At 33.1% G+C, this 25,893-nt stretch overlaps 1 protein-coding gene across 18 annotated transcripts in view; it reads left to right on the top strand.

Moving 5' to 3' along the window:
• LOC145252572 (IQ motif and SEC7 domain-containing protein 1-like) overlaps positions 1–25,893 on the top strand; it is a 737,205-nt gene that overhangs the window by 291,643 nt on the left and 419,669 nt on the right. For 3 of the 18 annotated variants that reach the window (XM_080112217.1, XM_080112219.1, XM_080112215.1), the window contains exon 1: positions 11,324–11,569. The exons of 14 other annotated variants lie outside the window; for them this stretch is intronic. The gene's annotated coding sequence lies outside the window, so the exon portion shown is untranslated. Of the gene's footprint in view, positions 1–11,234; positions 11,570–25,893 lie in introns of those variants that run through there. One more of the 18 variants, XM_080112221.1, reaches the window with a different exon arrangement.

The raw sequence follows: 25,893 nt of genomic DNA, 5'->3' as shown, positions 1-25,893 counted from the left end.
GGGTTATGAGTTGGGTTCAAATCTTCCGACCGGCTATAATTATAACTTGCTGCACTGATGATTTCCAAAAGGATGAAACACTAGTGTGTAGGTATTAAAATAATTATAGCAATAATAATAATAATAATATATATATATATATATATATATATATATATATATATTCACTCCTGAAGTAATTAACCAATCATTTTGAATTTTGGAACACACCTGCTTGTCATAAGGGATCCAAATGTGGGCTGTATTAGTTTTTACCAGATACCCACATTCTTTCTGGAATTTTAATAATAGTTAATTAATAAATATTTGCTAAATTTCTGTTTCATTGGAGTATTTTAAAAGATTGGAAAATATATCAAAGTATGAAAGTATATCAAATTTGTATAAAATTTGATCTATAATCATCAGAAACCAATTAAGCAAGATTGCCTGAATTTTAATTTTTTCTTAAGACCCCTTGAGCTCGTCTTAAATTTTAGACATTTCCTAGAGTAAAAATCATGTAATGGATTTGGATCAAAATTTGAATAAGGACTCTAGACACAAGGTTTAGTAATATTATATCTTGACTTTAATCTTTGTAAGGAGACATAAGTGGTGCAAAATCGTTCTGTTCTGAGGAATTTTAACCATTCTGGGACGAACATTCCTATAGTATATTTAAGGATTCCTTTCAGTCTCCAGACACAATTGATATATCTTGAATCTCCAACCCCTCCCATGTTTTCTCCCTCCCTCTCTCATCACTCACCTGTTTCCTCTCCATCCTGTCACCCTGCACATTCCTCTCTCTGGACACACACACACACAGACAGAAACAGGAGAGAACTAGACTCTGTCCTCGAATGTCTCTCTTTATAGGGGTTTCTCAGGAAAGCCTGGCATGAGGATACATTTCCCAAGAAGTAAACCCTAACTAAATATTCAAAATAACAGTGTTTGCAACCTAAATAAGGTCTCCTTCGTGTGACCAATGCACACTAGCTTTTACAAGAAATGATGCACTATCAAGTGATGGTGTAGGTTTTGTAAATACTTTCGAGAGATTAGATCGGCCTACAAAACTTAATACACTTGGTTTTCATCTGTTCAGGTACTCCCTTATATTAGAAGGATGATTAAAGTTGATCAGATTCTTTCTTCAAGTTCACCAGGATCAGGAAAGGACCTTAACACGCTTCGGCACTTATGCAGAACACAAACCGCGCTGGAACAACAGTGTTATGTAGAAATCCATTCTTTACTGTTCTGTATCTTCATCGTTAATAAACTAACGCACCGCAAAAATTGGATCCAACTTGAAAAATTAAATTTTAAAAAAAATCTAGGATATAACGGGCCAACTTACTAGAGTATAGCTGCCCCGGAGGGGGGGGGGGGAGTGACGATGCTCTTCTAATTTCCAAAATGAACGATTGCTTTCTAGCTATGCTAACAGATGGCAGTTTTTATTTCTTTTTTATTTTTAGTTTATATTTAATAAAAATATGAGAAATACGACACCACAATGTTACCTCAAGTAGCAACGCAAAGCTGGATACTCCACCAGACTAAATGAATTCTGGTCCTGAAATCCAGTGAGACCAAAAGACAGGAAAAATATACTATAACATTGTTAAGTTTTGAGACATTGTGTTGAAAAAAGATGGCGGCGTAGTTCAGATCAGTAACCAAGATGGCGGCCAAGAATTAAATGCGGTCCGTGACGTAGTTAACCTCTTAAGTTCTGAGATATTGTGTTGAACAAAGATGGCGGCGTAGTTCAGATCAGTAACCAAGATGGCGGCGTAGTTCAGATCAGTTACCAAGATGGCGGCCAAGAATTAAATGCGGTCCGTGACGTAGTTAACCTCTTAAGTTCTGAGATATTGTGTTGAACAAAGATGGCGGCGTAGTTCAGATCAGTAACCAAGATGGCGGCGTAGTTCAGATCAGTAACCAAGATGGTGGCGTAGTTCAGATCAGTAACCAAGATAGCGGCCAAGAATTAAATGCGGTCCGTGACGTAGTAAACGGCGAACTGATTGAATCCAAAATTCGACAATTTTTATAATAATTTTGGGACGTTTTCATTGGTTGTTTAGTACAGCCGTTGGTTATAAAAATGATTGGCGAATCCATTCGTCTCATACCCCCATTACTCGTCTGATGGAGAAGGTCTCCTAGCGGCTTCAGCTGCAGGGAGACAGGGTAGTACACGTCAAGGATTCATCACTTGACACTCAGCCCAACAGGTGAGGGGCCGGGAACCGGCCCAGCACCTGTTGGACTGAGGTACGCCGCCTGGGTAATACTTAGGAGGTCCACCCTCTCAGGCCTTGCCACCGGGCTTTCCGGTCAAGTTTATTGCTTGCTGCGTGAGGCGCCCCGACCGGGGAATGCCGACAGGGTTACTCAGGCAATTTTTAAAATTGCAGGAGTGCCCCTTCTTTAGGGGAGCCTGCGGAGTTCCCACTTTCCGGCTTTGTACCACATAATGCTGATGTGGGCAGCATTTAAATATATAAACCACTATTAGGAGTCAAAAACATTTTACTTAAATGGTACAATCTGGAAAGGAAATTATGTTCTCAACTTCTTTACTAACTCAGTGTCTGTTAGATAAAGAACTTTAATGGAACATTCGAATGCTTATGAATCTCGTATAGAGCCCTTGATTTCTGAGAACTTCAACTGAATGAAAATTGAAGAAAAGTGAGAAACAGACAATTAACTCCTTGTTAGAAAATCAGTTACTTCTATTTAATTAATGATTGGAAGCCAAAACAGACCATCCCTCCCAGACGAAATCTACAACAGTTTCAAGTAAAAGCATGAATTGTTTTTTTTTTCTAAAATTTAAATATTAATCATCAGGGGCAACACCAAATAAAAATATGCCAACTTTGTGGGTGTTTTGTAGTTTTTGAATTTTAGCTTGACATACACACATACAACTGCCATAATAGATTTACTGAAACATTTTAAATCTTTTAATACCTAAGTTTTATTATTTTTTTAATTTCATTTATTTTTTACTTTTGTTTCTATTTTAACCTTGGTGATGTTTCTTTCATTTATATTCCATATTTTTCCTTGATTTTCTTGGTGCCATTGTAACCCTCAACCATCCACCACTTCCTCGATCTCCTAATTTCATATGAAACATTGAACATTGCATTTTCTTCTCTGATCGTTTTTTTTTTTACTTTTCTTTTTCTCAAGATCTGCCCTCCCCCCCTTGCTTGATTCCCTCTTCCTTCTTTCATCCCTGACATAATTTACCAGTTTTATTCGGAATTAAGCTTTGCACTCCATCACATGTACATCAACGCAATTCTTCTTCAGCTCAACATTGCCTTCTTTACTGACGAAAATGAAGCAGAAAATTTGTTCTCGGCTTCAGGAAGAGAACGAAAAGAAAAAATTATTAGTGTGCAAACTAACAATGAAATGAATCTCTTACTCCTCCTCCTCCCACTCCTCACCACCTTCACTGAATTGCTTCACTTTTTGTTTTTTGTTTTTTATTTCCCAACATATTGTTCTTCTTTTGACACATTTTTCAGGGTTTTTTTTTCCAACTCTTTTGATTCTATTCTTTCATTTATTTGACTGGCATTATTCTTCAGTTTTATGCAGCTACTCTCTCTCTCATTTATAAACACCTGTATATTTAACTTCAAGGTAATGGGGGGAGAGGGGCAAGAATGGTGTAATGGATATCAATGCGAACTGAACCACGGAATTGTCTAAAAAAACAGAGTTCAAGTCCTATCTGTTCTATTGATAGAAAGGTATAGGTAAAAACAGCCATTTTATTTTCGATTAATCATGTACAAGAATTCCTTCACAGTAGATTTTTTTTTTTTCACAAAACAACTCTTAAAAAGGCTTGTTATGTCGTAAAACGGACAAGCCAAACCAATCGTATACGTCGCTTTTTTTTTTTTTTCTATTGACCTGCTGTTTTTTTTTCTGCTAATGTACATTAACAAATGTAAATTTCTGTTTGTCTATTTAAATAAAACATAGGTGGAAGCCAAGTCCTGTAGGGGGTGTCACAATATTGAGTACATCGGCGAAATCTTGGAATGGGCATTGAAGATTAGGTTGAGTGAATGTTCAAAACTGCTATATTAACTAATTTAAATTATGGTCGAGCAGTCGACTTTTGTCAACTCCTGTGTACTTTTTGCCTCTCACAGCTATCTATTTACTTGCTGCAATCAAACAAAGGTATATACACGGTGACCCCCCCAAAAAAAACAGAAGCTAAATGGAGGCCATCTAGAGCATATGCTGTAGAACGGAGAAAAAAAAAAGGCCGAAGACCCTTGTGTTTTGATGTGATGTTTTGAATATAATAAACTAGTTATGACCAAAGTTTCATTTCATTCGGACAAAACACTAAGAAACGGGGGCTAATTAGAGCTGGGGCCCGTTTTTTTTGGTCACCCTGTACCATTATATTTTCATACCATCGTAGTCACGACAATGTCTAGTTCTGTTTGATCCCATTGTGTCTCGCTTTATAAAAAAAACAAGCAAAAACAAAAAAAAAAGACGATTGCATTCTCATTATTTAGGAAATAGACAAAATGGACTTTAAATCCCTCTTCACCAAAGTTGGAGATAATCGCGACACATTGGTATAATTAACAGAAAGTCTGCTAACAAAAATATCCTACAGAAGTACATGTCATGATTCTGGGGCCATAACGGCTACAAATCGCTACCCAATACTTTCTTAGAAGTAACTTTATTATTGTCTCCAGGTAAGTCCATTATTCACTAAATAGATATATCACCTATTCCATGACAACATGCTAAGTTCTCCTCCCACCCCCACCCTGTGGAAAGGAAGAAATAAACTTGTGTTGTTGGGAACGTAAATGTTTATGTAAACAATTGAACTAATTTTCTGTTGAAAATGTTTTACAGTCAAACAAACACACACATACACACACACATTATATATATAATTAAGAAAATTGATGATGAAAATAAAAATCAAATAAATTACAATATTTATTCGGTCCTGGATATGACCTTAAACTATATCCGATGGTGAGGCCCCAGCTTGCAGGCCTTAGGGAGTGTGGAGCCACCCTTTAATTGCCATTGCTCCCAGGTCTACTCTGACCCGGAGTGGTAGCACCTGTTAAGGTCCCAACTATAGGTTAAATAGAATATGACTTAAAAAACAAATATACTATATTAAAAATTCGTTCTTCAAAATCACCAGATTCGGCATTAAATAACCTGAAAAAGGTTGATATGCCGTAAAACAAAAAAACCAACCAACAATATTTATTAATCCATTGAAAACTCAAAAAGCAATTCTAGTAAAGAAAATACTTAACCCATGGATTTTCAATGATAATGTTTTCATCAGAAGATAAACATTAATAAAAAAAAACATAAATTAAAAAAAAAAATGGCTTTGGTTCACAAAAAGTTTCTCAAATAGAATTAGGAAGAATGACAGTGACAGTAAAACAAATCAATCAATTCATAAATTGATTACTGAAGGTGGACTTGATATTGTACAAAAGGAAAACTCTGGAATCCGAAGTCTGAATGGATTATGCTAAAATCCAAAAGTTCAATTAAATTTGATCATATCAAATAATCAATAAAGTTGTACTCCGTAAGGTCCAAATGGAACAGACTGCAATCCGATATGCAAGTTGATTGTTGTAAAGTCCAAAATTAAAGTAAAATTATACTTTTGTTTATATTTTAATTATATAATTTTATTTACATACTAGCATTTCAGCCCGGCGTTGCCCGGGTGTTTGAAGGTGTATGTTGAGCAAAAGAAAAACAAAAAAAAACGGTAAATTTTTTTAACTTTGACCGCTTAACATTTATTCTTTTGGGCTCCAATCAAGTTAAATCCATGTCCAATGAACCTATATCTAAAATCTCAAGTGTTTAGACCCAAAATTGTCGGAGGCATTTGGTAGAATTCTCAAAGGTCAAATCGTTAACCTTTGCCCCCTTAACAGCCAAATTTCTGGCTAAAAACCGATCACAAAGATTTTCCCAAATCTCAGTACCCTATCTATCAAATTTAGAGCTTGTAGACTTAAAATTGACAGAGTTATTGCGTAGGAAAATGTATACACACAGACATGTTCACTTTTATAGATTAAACAAAAATATATACGTATACATAAATATATATGGAAATAATTTTGTGTTCCCTGTAAACTTTTTACGCAAATATTATGCAAGGATACATCATGTAGAATATCTGCATGAATATAATTACACGTAATAGTTAACTAAAGATGATCATCCCATGAGAAAACCGAAAAAACTAATAGGGAATTAATTAAAATGAACGTTTAAAAGAATATGCAAATTAGCTAGATCTTTTGCTAGTGAATGCAATTCCACAACCCATATATAAGAAAATTGTATTTTCTTTTTAAATAAATAGAAAAGAGGGTTTACAAAAGTAAAACGAATTTATAGCCGTATAGATAGATACAGACTGTCTAAAAAAAAAAATGTACTCGCGCTTTGAATGATAAACATCTTTATTTATGAATATAGTGAAATGGAATAGCTTTGAATACAGAAGACAAATGTAATTGAAGAATCATGTTTGCAAATGTACAAATTGATGACTTATTGTGCAGACAGTGTTGATAAGTTAAAGTGTGAGTACATTTTTCTTTTTTTTTTTCTTTTTTTTTTTTTTTTAAGACAGCCTGTATATTTTTTCATCAGATTTTAAACAAATTATTTTGTATATATTTTTTTTTTTGTTTTGTTTTTTCAAACTATTAACATTTTATTAATAATGTCTATTATAGTAGGCGTGTCGTGTTGAAACTTTTGGCAAAATAAAATGAGTTGGCTGGAACAAAACCGTTATAGGATGGCATCAATCATAATGTCAGACTGGTTTATGGGTTAAAATTAGAGCCAGAAAGATTAACTAGATTATCTAATCTTTGAAAACTGGTCAAATTACTGTTGGATTTGTTAAAAACAAACAAATCATCTCTACAGTAATTTTGCTCATTTTTTCCTTAGCACAACTGTAACACTGCCAATACACATGTGCTAAATCAAAGGGGAGGTAATTCACTTAAACATGTAGTAATAGTTGTAGTATTAGTGTAGCTGTTAGTACTTGTGCAGATTAGTAGATTTTGAAACAAATCCATTTCAGGTGAAAACACTATTACGTACTTACATGTCATGTCGAAATTACAATTTATACTAATTAAGTTTAAATAAATTAAGTTTTAAACAAAACCAAAACAAAGAAATAAAAAGAATCGCTTTTGGCATTGGAAAATAGGTGCACATTTTTTTTATTCAGATACTCCAAAATGTTCCGATTTTTTTTCAATTTTGATTAATCGTCGCAACACTAATATATATATATATATATATATATACATATATACACACACACGCAATTTGTTTTTGAGATACAGTTTGAATGAATTCAATCATTTATACGAAAGTGCATTTTTACCTAAATGCGAGTTAGGAATAATTTTCCCTTTTACTAATTTGGTACCCCTATATGGGGAGCGGTATATATATATCATTTTTATTTATTTATTTTTTTTTTTTTTAAAAATATAATTATCCACTGACATGTGTTTCATCATCTACAACTCATCAGAGAGGCTGAATTTAGCCAGAGTTAGCTACTCTGATGAGTCCAGTTGGATTCAGCTAATCTGATGAGTCAAAGACAATGAAACACGTGTCAGTGGATAATTATATTAAAAAAAAACTAATATATATATATATATATATATATATATATATATATATATATATATATACACACACGCATATATAAGAGAGAGATGTTGTGTTTATTAATCATATTTTATCTTTTTTACTCAGAATTTTTTGTCCATTTTCCATTTCTAACACTTTAAATATTAATGTAGGTCTCAGTAGATTTCAACAATCCAACCATCTTCTGTAGCTTATCCAAGCTAGAATCCATGCTAAATCTTTTTAAGTGAATATACGTGTGTCAGACCGAATTTTGCAGTATGAGGAAGAGGAGATTGAAAATGGTCGACTGAGTAGCTGCTGCTGCTTCTTTCAGAGCTTGATCCCAATCAACAATACAGGATTTAGTTTTTGAGTTGTCAGTGTTGGTTGGTTACTTACTTCTGCTTCTAAACTAAACTAAATATAGCCCACATATGATCCCTTGTTATTGATTTTTAGTGGTGAATAGGAATTAGATTACAAAATGAGCGGATGAAGCTAGTTAATTTCATAACATTTAGACTTCTGAAAGGTTTTCTTTGGACATAAAAAAGCAACCATGGAATTCCCTCAGGTCACAACTAGTTAATATTATTGATACATTTTTTTACAATCGATTTATTTGATATTTTTCACTTAATCACACGTTTATGTGTTCTTTTTCCTTTTCAACTACCTCCTTGAAAATTCAAGCGCATTTTTCAATTTGAGATAACTAAAAATCTGTTCCTTTAATTTCTTCCTGATTGTTTTTTTTTTTAAACAAACTCTTTTCGCTGTAAATTGTTTCAATTAGACTAAAATAAATATATTAGCCATATCCACATTGTGCGTTATATAAAATTTATAGATATTGTATATTTATCATTTTTTTTAATATGTGCACAATGTACATCGACGTGTACTTTGCAATAATGATAACGCATAGGAGTGGATATTTCTATCACCATCTGTGACTTTTTTTTCATCGAACGGATTATTTCCTGTTCTCAAAAAATCGGCCAACTTTTCATCATTGCGTCAATTTCCAGAGAAACAGGATGAGACTTGGATATTCCAGAACTTAACAAAAAGATTAAATAAACCTGTTAAAATACCAATGAAATGTGGGAAATTCCTACTTAATGGAAAAAAAAAAAATTATCTATTACGTTTTGATAGAACATTCAATCTGGTTGCATTGCAACAAGAAGTCAACTTTTTTTTTTTTTTTTTTTTTTTTTTTGTGGTGAGGATTGCGTTCCAGTTGTTGTTTTGTGATAAACAGATTTCTTCTTGAGCAACATGACAAAGCTTCTTTTTTATGTTGGAATCAAATAATTTTCAAGGTATGTTTAATAATCATTGGTGAATCAGAATAACAGGCGACTTAAAGTCTGCAGTTCGATGCTTCCATTTAGCCTCGAAAGACAAAGGATACCCCCCTCTCCCTGTAGGGGCAACTGCACGTGTAATTGTGTGGCAGAGATTGCGCAATCCTCAACCACACCTCTCCTGAATTGGCACTGCTTGAGTGCAGTGGCAAGAAGTCCATGTCGACTGGAAACAATGCTGAGATAAGCGGAGAGCACGTACAGCACCTGGAAGTCCCAAATGGTCACCCATCTTGTACTGGCCAGGCTCATCATTGCTTAACTGGTGATCTGTCGGGAACTGGTGTCTCAAATGTGATTATGCCGCAATCTGCAGTAGTGTCCGATAAAAATCAAAATTTGCATTATACTCAATTACTTTTTACATTTTTGCATAAAATGTTATTGTTTCACTGTTGTGAATTTATTTTTAGTATTAAAAAAAAAATTACATTATGAAATATAAATAGATGACAAAAGTCTATATTCCAAATTGTTAAGATGTCCATCTTACCATTTATTTCTTTAAGCATGTTAAAATGTTCAGTTCTTGACAGCACCTGTTTCGTAGTGCAGCATCATTCATGTAATTATTGTCAATTTAAAAAAATTTTCTGATTTAAGTTCAGAAAAAGAACAGGAATTCATCAACTTCAAAAGAAAATAAAGGAATATGGGCATGATTACAAAATCCGAAGAGAAGTTGTAATTGTTTTCTTTTAGTTACGCCATCTTTTAATTTTTTCAATTTTATAAAATATTTGATTTATTTTTTAATCTTTTTTTCTTTTGTTTTTTAGAAAAAATTTTTTTTTTAATCTGATACCCTTTGCTGCAGACTTCAAGTCGCTTGTTCTTCTGATTTACGATAATCACAACTTTTATAAAATGTCATGCACGTACAAGAAAAGAAGAAAATGAAAAAGTGACCCGTTGGGTCATCTCTTGAGGCCTGGTTAGATTTCTTGGAGAAAAAAATGTGAATTTTTAAAGCCAGTTAATTTAAAAAGAATAAACACAAAAACCAAAATTAGTCTCTTTCTGCTTGCTATATCTCTTCCACCTCCTCCTTTCCCTATTTCCCTCTCGTTCTGGGTTGTTAAACAGTATTAATACTGTGAAATAATTAATACTGTGAATGTTCATATTAGTTGAATTATTCGAATTATTGTTCACATCTTGGATGTTTTCACAACGTTTTGGCTGATATAACCTTTGAACTTCATGGCATAATGGATAAAGTAATAAGTAAAAGTTTAAACAAAATAATACATTCCCACTGAGATTCAAATAAAAATAATGGGTTCATTATAGGTATATTCCGTGATCATTATTTGATAAATGCTAAAAATTTCATTAAAATTGGTTAATTTCCTGATTTTTGGTGAATTTTATAAATAAAGGGAGGGGTCAAAATGTTTATACATTTTGAGCATCGGCTATTCATTTTGCACGTACCTATTGGAATATAAGGAGTTTTTCAAAGGATCGGAGAATCGATATCACAGCTGAATAATTTGGACCTGATTTTGATACCAAAACGATACCAGATATTGAATACAGGATATGTTGATCTGTATGAATTAAAAATTCTTCTTATATATAATCTTTTTTTATTTTTATTTATTTATTTATTTATTTATTTATTTTTTTTGTAAAAGGGCTTTGAGTGGAAAATAGATTTTGTGATAGGTGTACCGAAAAAAAAAAAATGAATAAAAAAAATAATATGCTGCCAATTTATAAAAAGGTTGAGAACAACTTCTCTAACCTCTCTATTTATGATAATCAACTTGCGTTCTTTTTCTCTGTATAAGACGAGACTGGGAGCCCTAGGCTGGAGGTTGACTGCTTGGCAAGTCTACTTAACGAATTTTATTACGATAATGATAACGATGATTGGTATCATCAGCATCATTTCTCCAACTGATGAAGATGATGGTGCCACTAACAACAATGTTGATGCTGAATTAGAGAAACTGAGATGTGTGGGAAGTATCTTGTCTACATCTCCCCCCCCACCACCACCACCACCACCTTTCCCAATTTGCTCAAGTTCTCTCTCTCTCTCTCTCTCTCTCTCTCTCTCTCTCTCTCTCTCTCTCTCTCTCTCTCTTCTCAACAACCCTCCCCCTCCTCACCCTTTCCGACCCTGATGTACCTCATCATCTCAAGCCACGGTGCCAACCGATACCCCCCACCCCATTTACTTACTACCCAACAACCACAAGAATCTAGCAGGAGTAGCTGACGAAGAAGTGTCTGTGGGACTAATAACAGGCAGGGGATATCTGGCCCTCTCTACAAGTGTGCATGGCTCCGGCCAAAAGACTGGCCCTGGCCTAAAGAGACAGGGTCAGGGTCCATTAATGAAGAGAGAAGATGGGGAAGTAACAGGTCTAATACAACTGAAAACTTTTCGAAAACTTTTTTGCACAAACAACAAAAAACAAGGACCTTTATCTTCTCTACAGGTAGATATACAGTTTACCTTTCTATGAGGTGTTCTTTTCTTTTTCTACGCCCCCCCCTTCTCTATCCCTCCTCTCTCTCTCTCTCTCTCTCTCTCTTATTCTCGAGTTTACTGTATCTAAGTTTGTAAGTGTTTCCTTTTCCTTCCAAACATTATAATTATTATTTCAAAATATATATATATTAATCTTCATATAAATACACTTGTTTTTTTTGGGTTTTTTTTGTAGAAAAAATTGATATAGTTGTATCTACACAGTGTTGACTTGCCCGGGATTCTTTAGTCTCATTTTTGTTTTCTTATGAGCTCCCACCCCACTTTTGCGTGTGTTTAATAATGTTTTATTATTTTCTTGTAAAAAAAATTACGTTTTTTTTTAGAAAGCTAATTAATCGCAAGAATATATGGCATTTAAAAAAAAAATGCTGTTTGGCCATAAAATCAATAGGATGTCTTACTCAGTATTGAAATTTAAATCCAATAAATTACTTTGAAGTTGCTTTTCTAATGACGAAATAAGCATAGTACAAAGTAATATATAAAAACACACCAGGTTAAAGGTATTCAAATGTGATAACTAATTAATTTAACGAGGTTATTAAGAGTGCTCAATAAAAGAAGAGCAAGATAAAATAAGGATTGGTATATATTATAAGAAAATATATTTCTACAGAAATATATATATATATATATATATATATATATATATATATAAAATATATATATAATATATATATATATATATATATACACACAGCCACTCTGATGAGTCGTAGACGACGAAACACGTGTCAGTGGATAATTACATTTTAAAAATAATATATATATATACCGCTCCCCATGCGGGGGTACCAAATTGGTTAAAAGGGAAAATTATTCCCAACTCGCATTTAGGTAAAAATGCACTTTCGTAAATAATTGAATTCATTCAAAACATATCGCTAAAAACCAAAACAAAACAACATATTTATATATATATATATATATATATATATATAAAATTTTATATTTTTTTTACATTTCGAGCAAGGCATACTGCCACTGAAACGTAAGGGACTACTGTGATTATGGGCCAGATTTATAGGGATCATCCTATATGGGGAGTTTTGCAGAAAAGTGTTTATTCACATTACATTTTAAATTTCTGCATGCTGGTACAATTGGGGAAACAGTGATCAGACGTGGAATTCCAAAGGCAAGCAGCCCAAGAAAGAACATTTTTATGCATTTGGATACCTCTACGATAAAGGATTAAATTTTGCTGCTAGTTGGGTTCGTTGGGGGTATTTATGTTTCCATTTACTTGCCAGGGCAGAGTTAGACACAAGGTCGGTTTTTAATGTGGGGAAACTCCAGCTCCCCAAAAAGAGGTACTCTGGATCAAAAATTGAAATTGTCTTGGTAATGTAGGATTTCTCTTCCACTTACTGAGCTTTAGAACAGATGCTACACTGTTATTTTGTTTATATAGTTTATTGCATGAAATTTACAAATTGAGTTATAACACAAAAAATGAAAAATAACATATAAGAAACTTAACCATGAAACCCATCAGAAATTTGGGAGAGGGGGGATGAGTGCGGGGTCTTTTTAAAGGGTGTATAGAACTTTGAAGAATACTCTTGGCTGGCACCATTTACCATGATACCGCATTTACACCGTGAAGTTAAACATATTTAATAAATTCCCCAAGCGTTTTTATAAAAATTGTGTGTGTGTGTGTGTGTGTGTGTGTGTGTGTGTGTGTGTGTGTACAATTATTTTGGCCTTATGGCCAAGGAAACGCCGGGGGTGGGGTATTTATGTTGAACAGGTACAAGTAAAGCAAGTTCATTAGATCACACACACAAGCACACACACGCACGCGTGTATAATTATTTTTATACCTATAGACACTTGCAATCATCAGTGTAGGAAGTAACGACTACTGCTAGTCGAAGAATTAGAATCCCGCAACAAAGCCACTTTTGACTCCATTAGCAAGGAACATTACCCCCTGGGCCACTGTCAACTGCTACGAGAATTAAGGAGAATTTAACATTTATAAAATCAAATACATGTATAACGTTATTAAAGACGATCTATAATGATCGAACAACTGGAGATCATAATCTCACATAAGGTCAGCAGATCGCCTTTTTCCCCCAGATAGTGCTTTTTAAGAACTTCTTAAAGGAGCGAAATTATATATATATATATATATATATATATATATATATGAGGGAGAGAAAGAGATACTTTTTTTTTCTTTTTTTTTTTTTTTAGATAGGCATAACCACTTACCAAGGCCCAGAGACCACTCAAGGATAAGGGTTTTAAGAGTGTACAGTAGTCAATTGGACAATATAGTAATCGTATATAATGGACATTTGGTAAATTTGTTAACTTAAGTTGAACGGCTCATCAAGAATTTGTTTATGTTGGACTTGAAGACAACCATATTGTAGTCAGCTGGAAAGCAGGAAAATGGAAGACAATTGCACAGGCGTGCAGTTCTAAGAAAAAAGCTTTGTTCGTGGAATCTATGTGTATGTTTAGGCACAGATAAAGAGTGGAGGGAATTATTGATAGCGTTTTCAGCTAGACGAGTGTTTCTTGTGAAAGTTTAGTGAGAGGGGACCATAGATTGAAGCTCAGTCGAGCACTTGCCATGAAAATAACGATAAAGCAGAGACAAACTCGCAACATCTCTTCTGTGAGATAGAGGTTGCAAGGAAGAGAAAAGTGTATTGAAAGTTATCTGGGATACTATAAAACCCTTTTACTTTTTATTTGTTTACACATTTTTAAACTAAAGGTAGATAACGTCTATTATATTCTTTAATTATAAATGAGCTATTTTTATTTCTGATTTTTTAAGTGCTTTTTTAAAATGTCTCATTAACTTGACAGTCGTCTGAGCTGGACTAATTTTTAATATACATTATAGCTAAGTTTGTTTACCAATATTACTAATAACACGGTAGAATAATAACAAATGAAAATTGGTCTGTCAGAAGCAATGTTTAAGGTATCAGCTTAAATGCTGTTCATGTCTGATTTTGAAAATCCAACAATGTTAGATATGTAAAGTATACTATCCATAATGAAACGCACGTATTCACATACGGATTAACATTCCTTGTTTAAAAAAAAAAAAAAAAAGAAATTAAGAAGAATGAATAAATAATAATTCCACCCTACTTGAATGTCAGAAGTAATTCTTTTGAAATACTGAAGAAATAAGCATCTTTTCTTGCTTTTAAGGTTCGTTTCAATTCATTATAAAGAATAAAAGTAAACAAAAGTAAAAAGATTTTTAGCAAATATTTTTTCAACATGTTTGTTTTTTTATTTATTTATTTTTTTTTTTAGATATCACTGAAAACATTTGAATAGAAACATTTTTTTAATATTTTTTTGATTAAAAAAAATGTTAACTTTTAATAATTTTTAAATGAATAGAATTTATTTCTTCAAAAACTTATTTAGAAAATATTTAAAAAAAAAAAATAATAATAATTCACAAGTTAGTACATATTCCATTATAAGAAACAAAACGAAAGAAATTTTAAAAATTTTTTAAAATATTTGTTCAACGCACTTTTTTAATTGATTTTTTTTTCTTTTATTTATTCAAAAACTTATTTAGAAAATATGTAAAAAAAAAAAATAAAATAATTCACAAGTTAGTTAAATAATACATATTCCATTATAAGAAACAAAATGAAAGAAATTGTTAAAATGTTTACAAATATTTTTTTTTAATTGATTTTTTTTTCTTTTATATTTATTTATCATGTTTTGTTTACTTTTCACAAAAAAATGTCACAGAAAACATTTTAAAACTAAAGGTAGATAACCTCTACTATATTCTTTAATTTTAAATGAGCTATCATTAGTGCTGATTTTTATTTTTAAGTGAGAATTTAAAAAAAAAAAAAAATTCGTTTTTAAAATGATATTTTTAAAAATTGTTAAACTTTTAATTTCTAAATGAATAGAATTTATTTCTCCAAGTACTACTTTTGTGAAGGAATAAAAACGAATATCAGAAGTTAAGGAACAAAAATGAAATTTAATTTTTAGCATGTATTGGTTAAACACTATCGCAACACTTCAAAGGCCATAAACGACCAAGTTCTCTCTGATTCCCTCTCCTCTGATCTTGAGCATGTGATACAATAAGGAAAGAGGTGGCTGATTAATTTTAATGCATCTAAAACCAAGCATCTATCTTTACATCATCAACGCTCTGATCCCAGCCTGGCATCAATTGAAATGAATGGCTCTTGGTCTTGGGAAGGTTCCATGTTTTGACAAGTTTCTGGGTCTAACCGTTACTGCTGATCTGAAATGAAACACTTACATCAAATCTGTTGCCAAGGTTGCTGAAAAAATGGTGGGATCATTCTACCGCTCCAATAGATATCTCACTGCTGATGCAATTCTCTACCTGTATAAGAGCCAAGTAAGTCCTAGGATGAAATACTGTTGCCATATCTGGGCAGGAGCTGATCAAAGCACTTTATTCTGCCTTGACAGAGTTCAAAATAAACTTTGTAGCCGAGTACAGGATGCCTTTTTCTCTTCCTTGCAACCTCTTTCCCATAGAAGAGAGGTTGTAAGCCTGTCTCTGCTTTATCGTTATTTTCATGGCAAGCACTCGTCTGAGCTCCAATCTGTTACCCCTCTCGTCAAACTTTCACAAAAAATACTCGTTTATCTGAAGTCTCTATCAATAATTTCCTCCACCCTTTCTCTGTACCTAAACTTAAACAAAGATTCCATAAACAAACTTATTTCTTAGAACTGCACGCCTGTGGAACCCTTTTCTGTTTCCTTGCTTTCCAACTGACTATAATATGTTCGTCTTCAAGTCCAATGTAAACAAGTTCTTGATGAGCCGTTTACCAAATTTCCACTAATGATTACTATGATATTGTCACATTTGCTACCTTACACTCATTAACCTTTATCCTTGACTCCTTTTGTAAAACAAAAAAAAAACATTCGGGGGGGGGGGGGTATTTTTTATTTGTTTTTCATTTTTTTTTCTGTATCACCTCAAACATTTAAATGAAATAATTAGTAACAAAAAAAATATATTTATTATTTTTCTTTAAAAAAAAAAACAACAAAACAATGTTAACTTTTAATAATTTCTGAATGAATAGAATTTATTTCTCTAAATACTAATTTTAAAAATGTGTAAAAACGAATTTCATAAGTTAAATAATATTCTGTTAGACAACTTGGCTCTAGACTTTTTAAGTCACGGTTCGGTTATATTGTCTCTTTTTATGGATGACATTGTCTTTTTACTGCTTTAGCGTTTATGGCATCGTAAAATAATTCAACCTTTTTTTTTTTTTTTTTTTTAAATTTTATTTACCTCTCTGAAGATTATCAGACATAAGGTCAGGTTTTGAAAAATCAGTGCACTAAGTGAAGTGCACTCTGGCCTACAAAAAAATCTCTAAACGGTCTCATCAGCATTGCCCAGTAGAGGCACCTCAGGCAATTGGCAATAAAGTAACCCTTCTTGGAAAAAAGGTAAAACTAGGATTGAACAGAACCATAACTCAGACTGATAGCAACAAATTCACAGTTGGACTGATTGTCAAGGACGTATTACAGCTGATAGATTATACAGTTGAGTCTATTCTGAAAAAAAAAAAAAAAAAAAAACAGAACCAGTTGGTGTTTCACACAGCAAACTGTGATGTTCCATTATGCTTATTAGGTCAGCTTATTTTCAGAGTTCTGATTGGTTGGTTGTTGGTATGAAATAAGAGAAAAATTTATCAGGCTTGTGTGAATAGTGTGATATATGGAAATGAATCCTCACCAGTGACGGTTGAGGATATGTGTTGCATGGAGAGAAATAATGTAAGAATGATACAATGGATGTGTAATGTGAGTCTTAAAGATAAGCTTAGAAGGAGGTTAAATCTGGGTAATATAGGGAAATGTGTGCAGAACAGGAGTCTTTGCTAGTTTGGTCACATAGAAAAAAATAGAGTTCTTCATGTATTGAATAAAGAACAATAAAGTAGCAAAGTCGGTTGGCAGGGGAATGCCAAGGAAGTCTTAAAAGGGAGTGAAAAGAATGGATTTGGGACAAAGAGAGATAAAGACCTGGTCAGCGATAGGTTATTTTAGCAATGAATTTCTGAAAGTCGTCCAAGACATGCCAATATGTAAAGCACGTTAAACCGAATGTGATTAAATATCCTTCATTCAACTTCGGTGCATTTTTAGTACGGTATCTGTATGAAGTTAGAGTTCACCTTCTTTTGTCTGTTAAACTGGTGTGAGCGTAGAAGTTTCTTGCAAATATCATATTTTGATTCTGCAATCTTATCTTGGTTTATTTCTAGAAAGATTGTGGAATTCAGATATGGTATAGTCGCTACAAAGATGCTGCCTGTCAGGCTGTATCTAACCGGGATACATGATGAATATGAAGACTCACGAAGATTTAATGGCTACCAAGGCTTTGAAATAAATGATAGGAACTGCTATTTTTAGATTACGTCTACAAGATGATGGCTATTATAAAAATTGATCCAAATTTTAATTTCTTAAGTCTTTTATATTTTAACTAGAAGGGGGGGGGCACCCGACTTTGCCCAGTCCTAAAATACTCTTAAATACGATACTTTAATTTGTTCAGATTTCATAGTCGTGATTTCAAAAGTAAAAAAAAAAAAAAAGTATTTGGGAGCCGTCAGCTAGAACCGAAACCGAAACCAAAACTGTAGCATTCAAAGCTGGTGACGTTACCACTGTACCAACGTGACACGTATAATATGAATGTACACAATGTATAATGATTTTTTTTTTCAATTTTGACCCCTTAAAAACTATTTTAACCAGCTAAAGATCCATTAAAAAAAAAAGCGGTCCATAAAAAATCCAATCATTTGAGGCCCCTAGCGCTGCTCTGCAACTTTTAGATTCTGAAGAGATAGTTTGAAAATATGGAGACACAGACAGACAGACATAGTGCCTTTTATATACTATATTTACCTTTTTTTTATTTTGTACTAGGAAGTCACCACTTATTAAAGCCTGAAGACCATTCGAGGATAAGTATAATTAAGTGAACATTGTGATAAACGGTAATAGTGGAAATTGGGTAGAAAGTAATTCTTTACAAAAACAGCTCAACAAGAACTTGTTTACATTCGACTTGAAAACGATCATGTTACAATTAGTATTGTGTTCCACGGACGGTCAGCTCTGGGAAATAAGTTTTGTTCATGAAATTTTCTCTTAGTTTTAAGTACAGATAGAGAGTAATGGAAATTGTTGGCAGTGGTTGTAGCTAGCCGAGTGTTTGCCATGAATGTTTTATCGAGGGGAGTGTCGTAAAAATCTTTGGATGAATAATGAATACAGTTATATATCAGAAAGTTGAAATGCAAATTGTTCATTTCAACTTGACGGCATATTTTTACTTTGGCCCAAATTCAAGTTGTTTGATATTAAATCTTTCTTACTTTAGGAGACATGGTTGGAGTGCTAAATGTTTTGGTTTCGATTCCAGCTGATGACACTGAAGTCAGTTTTTTTTTTCTTTAACTTTTGAAATCATTACTACTCTGCTGATTAAAAATTTAAGACCACTTAAAAATCTTTTAAAACAAACCTTTTTTAAGGATAGATTTTAAACTCTTCCGACTTAAGGTTACCAATACTACAATCTAAAACGTTATGGAAACAAAAAGCTACATTCCAAAGATTTATTTTTAAAATTAACATTTTTATTAAATTAGGCTTTTTACACATAATCAAAATTATAAGACCAACGACAAAAATTCTATTATATTGTACAAAAAGTGTATGAAAACATTCAACAATCAAACTTAATAATGAGTTCTACCTCCACTGCTTTTGATGACTTCAAAAATTCTTTGGACATGTTAGAAATAAGAATTTCCATTAAGGTACGGGGGGGGGGTCCTGCTCTAGTTTCTGAAGATGGCTTCACGAAGTTCATTTATGTTGAATATTGTTTGCCATTTCGATAAACCTCTCTTGTCATCCATTCCCAAACACTTTCTATTGGGTTCAAGTCTGGTGAGCATGCAGGATATCCCAAGAGATGGACTCCATTTTCTTGTAGAAAGCTCAAGGTCCATCTTGCAGTGTGGATTGCAGCATTATCCTGTTGGAATAACCATCCATCCCCCCACAAACGATGACCTTTCATCATCAAAAATGCCTTTTGTAACATGCTAACATAACCAACTGCTGTCTGACGACCCTGCACCACCAGGTGTTTCATTAGAGAATATAAAAATGTTTGTATATAGCAAAATGATATGCAGCTACTTCCATTAATTATTCGCCCTTTTCTTTCTCTCTCTCTCTCTCTCTCTCTCTCTTTCTCTTCCACTCCTCCTCTCTCTCTCTCTCACTCTCTCTCACTCACTCTGTCTATCTTTTTCTCCTTCTCTCTATATCTTTCTCTCTATATATATCTTTCTTTCTCTCTATATATATCTTTCTTTCTCTCTCTCTATCTATCTTTCTCTCTCTCTCTCTATCTTTCTCTTTCTCTCTATCTTTCTCTCTCTCTCTATCTTTCTCTCTCTCTTTCTCTCTCTATCTATCTTTCTCTCTCTATCTCTCTATCTTTCTCTATCTCTCTCTCTCTATCTCTCTCTATCTCTCTCTCTCTATCTCTCTCTATCTCTCTATCTTTCTCTCTATATCTTTCTCTATCTTTCTCTATCTCTCTATCTTTCTCTTTATCTCTCTCTATCTTTCTCTTTATCTCTCTCTCTCTATATCTTTCTCTTTATCTCTCTCTCTCTATCTTTCTTTTTATATCTGTCCTTTCATCTCTTTCACTCTCACTCTCTCCCCTTCTCTTCGTCTCCTCCCCATATCTCTTTCCCTCTCTAAATATCTATACCTGTGTTCTCGATTGTATAAGCGTTCATCTTTCATCTTATGATTTTATTATTTTTTTTCTGATAATTTATCTGTTTGCTCTTTTCCTCGCCCAGTTGATTTATTTTTACCTTTACTTTATCCACATAAACCTCAACATAAATATGTCAATGTGCTTATTTCCAATTGATATATAAATTATGTGTACCTCGCACAACACCTGTGCCCAACTTCATTTCAAATGTATCTCCTATCTTAACCAATCAAAACTCAATACACAATTATCTATTTTTTTTTTTTTTGCACATAAAATATAATGCTCAACTCCTCTGTTTGTTTTTTTTTTGTTTTTTTTTTCTTTAATTTTATTTTAAAATTACACATGGAAGCCATTCAAATTAATGGTTAATAAGATGGATAGATCGCCAGTTGAATGATGATTAGCATTACATTAGAACCCCGGAATACGGTGGTCCTATGATACTGTTTTTTAAGGTTGCGATATGGAAAACATTGTTTTTCTGACCCCTGGTTACGGTATCCCCCCGACTTACGGTGTTACTTATGTTATTGATTATAAAAATGCGTATTATATACTGTACTGCATTTTGTTACTAATTTTTAATGCCGTATCCAGGGGTTCTACTGTATAAGCAAATTGAAAATAATGATCGCAATGAATAACATGTAATGATGTTTTAAAATATCCGGCATAATCTCAGATCACCAAAGGTAAGCAACATTAAGCTTGGTCAGTACTAAAATGAGTGACCATTTGGGAATACCAAGCACTGCAAAAAAAAAAAATAAAGGTTCGAGCCTGCCTATTGTAGCTAATTTTTTTTTTTTTTTTTTTTTTTTTTTTCAGTCATACAGACACTCACTACTATTATTTTGACTGAAAAAAAAGTTTATTTGGGGGCGGGGGGTCCAGCGGCCGCACAGGCTGCCGAAATATCTGATGAGGAAGCTATCACCTACTTCTTCTTTTCTGGGGGAGGGGTCAATATTCTTAGTATAGAAGCTATGTCTACCCGGGCAACGCCGAATATCCATGCTAGTCAAAAAATAAAGCGATTTGGCAAGATAACGGTTCATTTGTTGCTTCTTTCTTCCAAGGAAGCCAGTAAATCCTGACTAGGGTTAGTGCCGCAGTTTCTTTTTCAATAGTTACTTGCCGAAGTTTGACAAATACAGAAAGAAAACTTGCAGAAGAGTGGGGGGGGGGGAAGGATAATATGCACATTAAAAATAATCAAATTAAACAATAATAGGGAAAAGTCTTTGCAAAATTAATTGTATTTTGTGGCTTATAAAGGTCAGCTATTACAAAATAAAATTCTTTCAACGTTCAAGAAAAATTGACAGCATTCTGAATTGTTTAAATGTTTACATTCAAATTTAAAAGTTTCCTTACTTATTGACTAGATCAGATCTCATTCAAAAAGAGTAAAGTATTCAGGATTACTTTTTGCATTAAGCGTTCCTTGACTGGACAATGAAAATCATTTTAGCCAATCAAATAGGATGTTTTCAGAATAGGAGAGGTGTCGTGATGGGCAAGAGAATTATTTTAGAGAAAGGGAGATAAACTTTTTTGATATTTATGCTGTATAAAGATTGTTCTATTGTTGGAATTCGTTTGGGTAGCTTACTGAAAACGTTGCAACGTGCTGAACAGAATTTTTTTTTTTTTTTTTCATGCAAACACTGGCCAATTTTTATCAATGAAAAATATTATTTTCGTCAGTATAAAGCTAATTCCATGAAAAATTAGGTACTCATGCAGAGAGTGGTCCGTGCTGAAATAATAACGTTATTTTTTTTAAAGCCATTCTTAACATGGGGAGGGGAGAGTATTTTGTACCTATTCTATACTTTAACCTTACAATTGAATAAAAAAAAACATATCATAAAACTTTAATTAAACGTGGAAATACGATTTTAAAAAATAGCGCGGATCACTCCCTGCATTAGCACCAAAAATTAATTTAAAACTGAAAACAATATCCTTGAATAATTATTGAACAATTTTTATGAAACTTTTAGAAAATAAAAGTTCAAATCCAGAAAAAAACAATTTTCACGAATAATTTTTTTTTTTTAAATAAGAAACAACTCTTAACAAAAAAAGTTTTTTTTTTTTATGATTTTCTTTTCAAGAGTTTTTCATGATTTTGTTTGTTCTAATCAAGATAAAATATTTAGATATTTTTAATTGTTTTTTTTTTTTTTGTAATAAACCAATGATTGCACACAAATGTTCATGATTTTTTTTTTTTTTTTTTTTTTGCATTATGATTAAGGCGCTTAGCATCTCGACACTTTTCAGCATTTTCCGTAAACTCCACAATTTCAACAAGAGCATGATCTATATACTCCTATAATTTTTTTTTTCCGTGTATTGATATTCATATCAAAAATCTTTTTTTCTGTTTAGTTAAAAAGAAAATGCAACTTTGTTATATACATGGGTCATGGAATTGCATTCATCTGCAGAAGATCTAGCTAATTTGCATATTCTTTTAAACATTCATTTTAATTAATTCCCTATTAGTTTTTTCGGTTTTCTTATGGGATGATCATTTTTAGTTAACTATTACGTGTAATTATATCCATGCAGATATTCTACATGATTTTGCGTAATACAGGGTGACAAAAAAAAAAACGGGTCCCAACTCTAATTAGGCCCCGTTTCTTAGTGTTTTGTTCGAATGAAATTAAATTTTGGTCATAGCTAGTTTATTATATTCAAAACATCACATCAAAACACTAGGGTCTTTGGCCTTTATTTCTCCGTTGACTGTAAAATACTCAGAAAAAACAATTGAATGTCCTTTGTTTTTTTTGGGGGGGTCATCCTGTATTTGTGTAAAAAGATTATAGTAAAAACAAACCTCTCTCTCTCTCTCTCTATATATATATATATATATATATATATATATATATATATATATAAAGTTTTGCCTACCAAACTCCTCTATCAGTTTATATACAGACATGAAACTTAATATATAGGGTATTTGAACCCATGCAAAGCTGTATATTTGGGTCTTAGCCGGGAAAAATTGGTGCCAAAGTGTGAAAATTTAAAAAAAATGGAATTTGCCAGGTGAAGGTCAAACAACGGCATTACGAATATGCATGCATGACGTAATAGCTATTGGTTCATGTTTTAATTTGTAGCCTTGCAGCAAACGTTTTCATAGCTCAGGCATTAACGTCAAAGGAAACAGTAAATCGTAAGCTAAACGTTTTGATTTCGATTCTCGATGGCGACGCAGGGGTCATTTTTTTTTTTTTTTTTCTTAACTTTTAAAATCATTACTATATATTGGGATCCAATATAATATAATAATAAATACGAAATCTGCATTAATCAAAATATCATATTTAAGTGTATTTCATGACCGGGCAATGCTGGGCAGCCTGCTAGTTGTTTTATAAAAGAGACGACGCCTGGTGTTTTGTATAAGCAGGAAAGGGAGGCTGACATGAATATACGAACGCATAGAAACAAGAAAAACTGGCAGATCATCCAGTTGAGGAAGCAATTACGCAAATTATTCATTCCCAAACCGAACACATAAACGAACGTATATTAGTTTTCAGGCAGTTTGTATTTTGAGATTTTTAAAGTAAGACGTCCTGCATTTTTATTTTACTTTGTTTGCCAACATTACGATAGTTGGAACTCTTTTCGATTAGTGTTTTATTGGCGTCCGTTCCGTATGCTAATAGTTGCTGTGTGGAAAGTTTCAGTTCACTTGATTTTAAGAGGTTCCAGTTTGAAAGCGTGCCTATGTACCTGTCTCCTCACGAGGGCAAAGTTAGGCACAAGGTTGTTTTTTAATGTGGGAGAAATCCAGCACTCCCCAAAGGGTCACTCTGGATTGGAGCAAAAATAAAAACTGCTCCACTCTAGAAAGAGTGCTCCTTCACTGACAAAGGATAGAATATAATAAGTGTAGCATCAGAACAGATACTACACTTTGTTCCCAGGCAATTTGTTTATCTCGTCTTGATTTGGCTTCTTTACTGCAATGTAATCCTTCTTGAGTTATTTCTCGAACTAGGTAGCATGGCATCTTATTGGATTTAAAACTTTATTTTTACAACATTTATTCACCCCCACCCCACCCACTTTCAACAAGGCAGATGGCCAGTGAGACATAAGGGTCCTTACTGTGATTTGGAACCAGATTTATTGGGAGCATCCTAAGTAGGGAATTTTGCAGCAAGATGTTTGTTCACATTACATTTAAATATCTGCGTGTTGGCAGAGTCTAGGGGAAACAAGGAGCAGAAAGGGAACCTTAAAGATGAGCAGTCCAAGGAAATGCACAATTTATAGGAGGGATCCTGGGTAGGGAGTTGAGCAGCAAGACACTTGTACCAAAGTGCAGAAATTTAAGTGCGATGTGAACAATCTTAAGAAACAAGGAGCAGAAGGGAATTTCAAGTCCAAAGAGGCCTCTTTACAGTGAAGGGGTGGAATTTTGCTGGAAGTCATGTTTGTCCGAGGACAGTTTATGTGTCATATTCAAGAAATGATTAAATTTGGATTTTAGGGAAGCAAAAATAGAAACTACAGTTGCAGAAACACAATATGCAATACTGTGGTGATGAAACAGAGACTGAAGCTTGGTAGACAGCACAGGACCTATTAGGTTAACTAGTTAAAGACTTATTTTTACACCCTGTCAAAGAGGGAGAGTAGTGGTCGGTGCACCAGCCCAGATGTGGCAACAGTACTACAGGCGGGAGTGAATGGTGGCTTTGTAGAGCTATAGAATACTAGCAGGTGTGAGAAATTTTCTAGCCCAGTAAAGGGAGCCCATCTTCTTTGCAGCAAACTTAGCATCATTTTTTATATATTTGCCTGTGAATGTTCAATTTGTGATAAATTAAAGAAATTTAAAAAAAAAAAAAAAAGAAAAAAAAAAAAAAATCCTGTTTTCAGTAAGAGTTCCAGTTTGAAAATGTCTCTCATTTTCACTTGGTTTTCACCTTAACATTTTCCTTTAAATATGCGCACGCTTGCACGTGCAACAATGACCACCATTTATAACATAAGGAATTATATTGCTTAATATCTGGAAGACTGCTTATTTGCAGAAAATTTAAATGCGATATTCGGTTTCAGCACACCCGAAAACCTATAAAAGTTGTCATTTTAAAGGAAAATCTTATGGTGGAAACCAAGTTAAAAAAAAATTTACCATATCCGCTTATATGCTTTAACATTAGTTTATTTCTGATTTCCTTCCGACTTAACCATGGTTGACCAATCTCCAGATATTTACACTCGGTTTCACAGCCAGACCAACATCCTGTACATGCAAAAAAAAAAAAAAAAAAAAAAAAAAAGTGGAGAAATATGATCTTCACTTTCGCTCCATCATTTAGCATTGAAAACAGATTCACTGACAGAGGAAA

Source organism: Euprymna scolopes, chromosome 29 (genome assembly GCF_053919585.1).
Source record: "Euprymna scolopes isolate OS-2025 chromosome 29, ASM5391958v1, whole genome shotgun sequence".
NCBI lineage: Eukaryota > Metazoa > Mollusca > Cephalopoda > Sepiida > Sepiolidae > Euprymna > Euprymna scolopes.
This window is presented reverse-complemented; position numbering and strand designations above follow the sequence as displayed.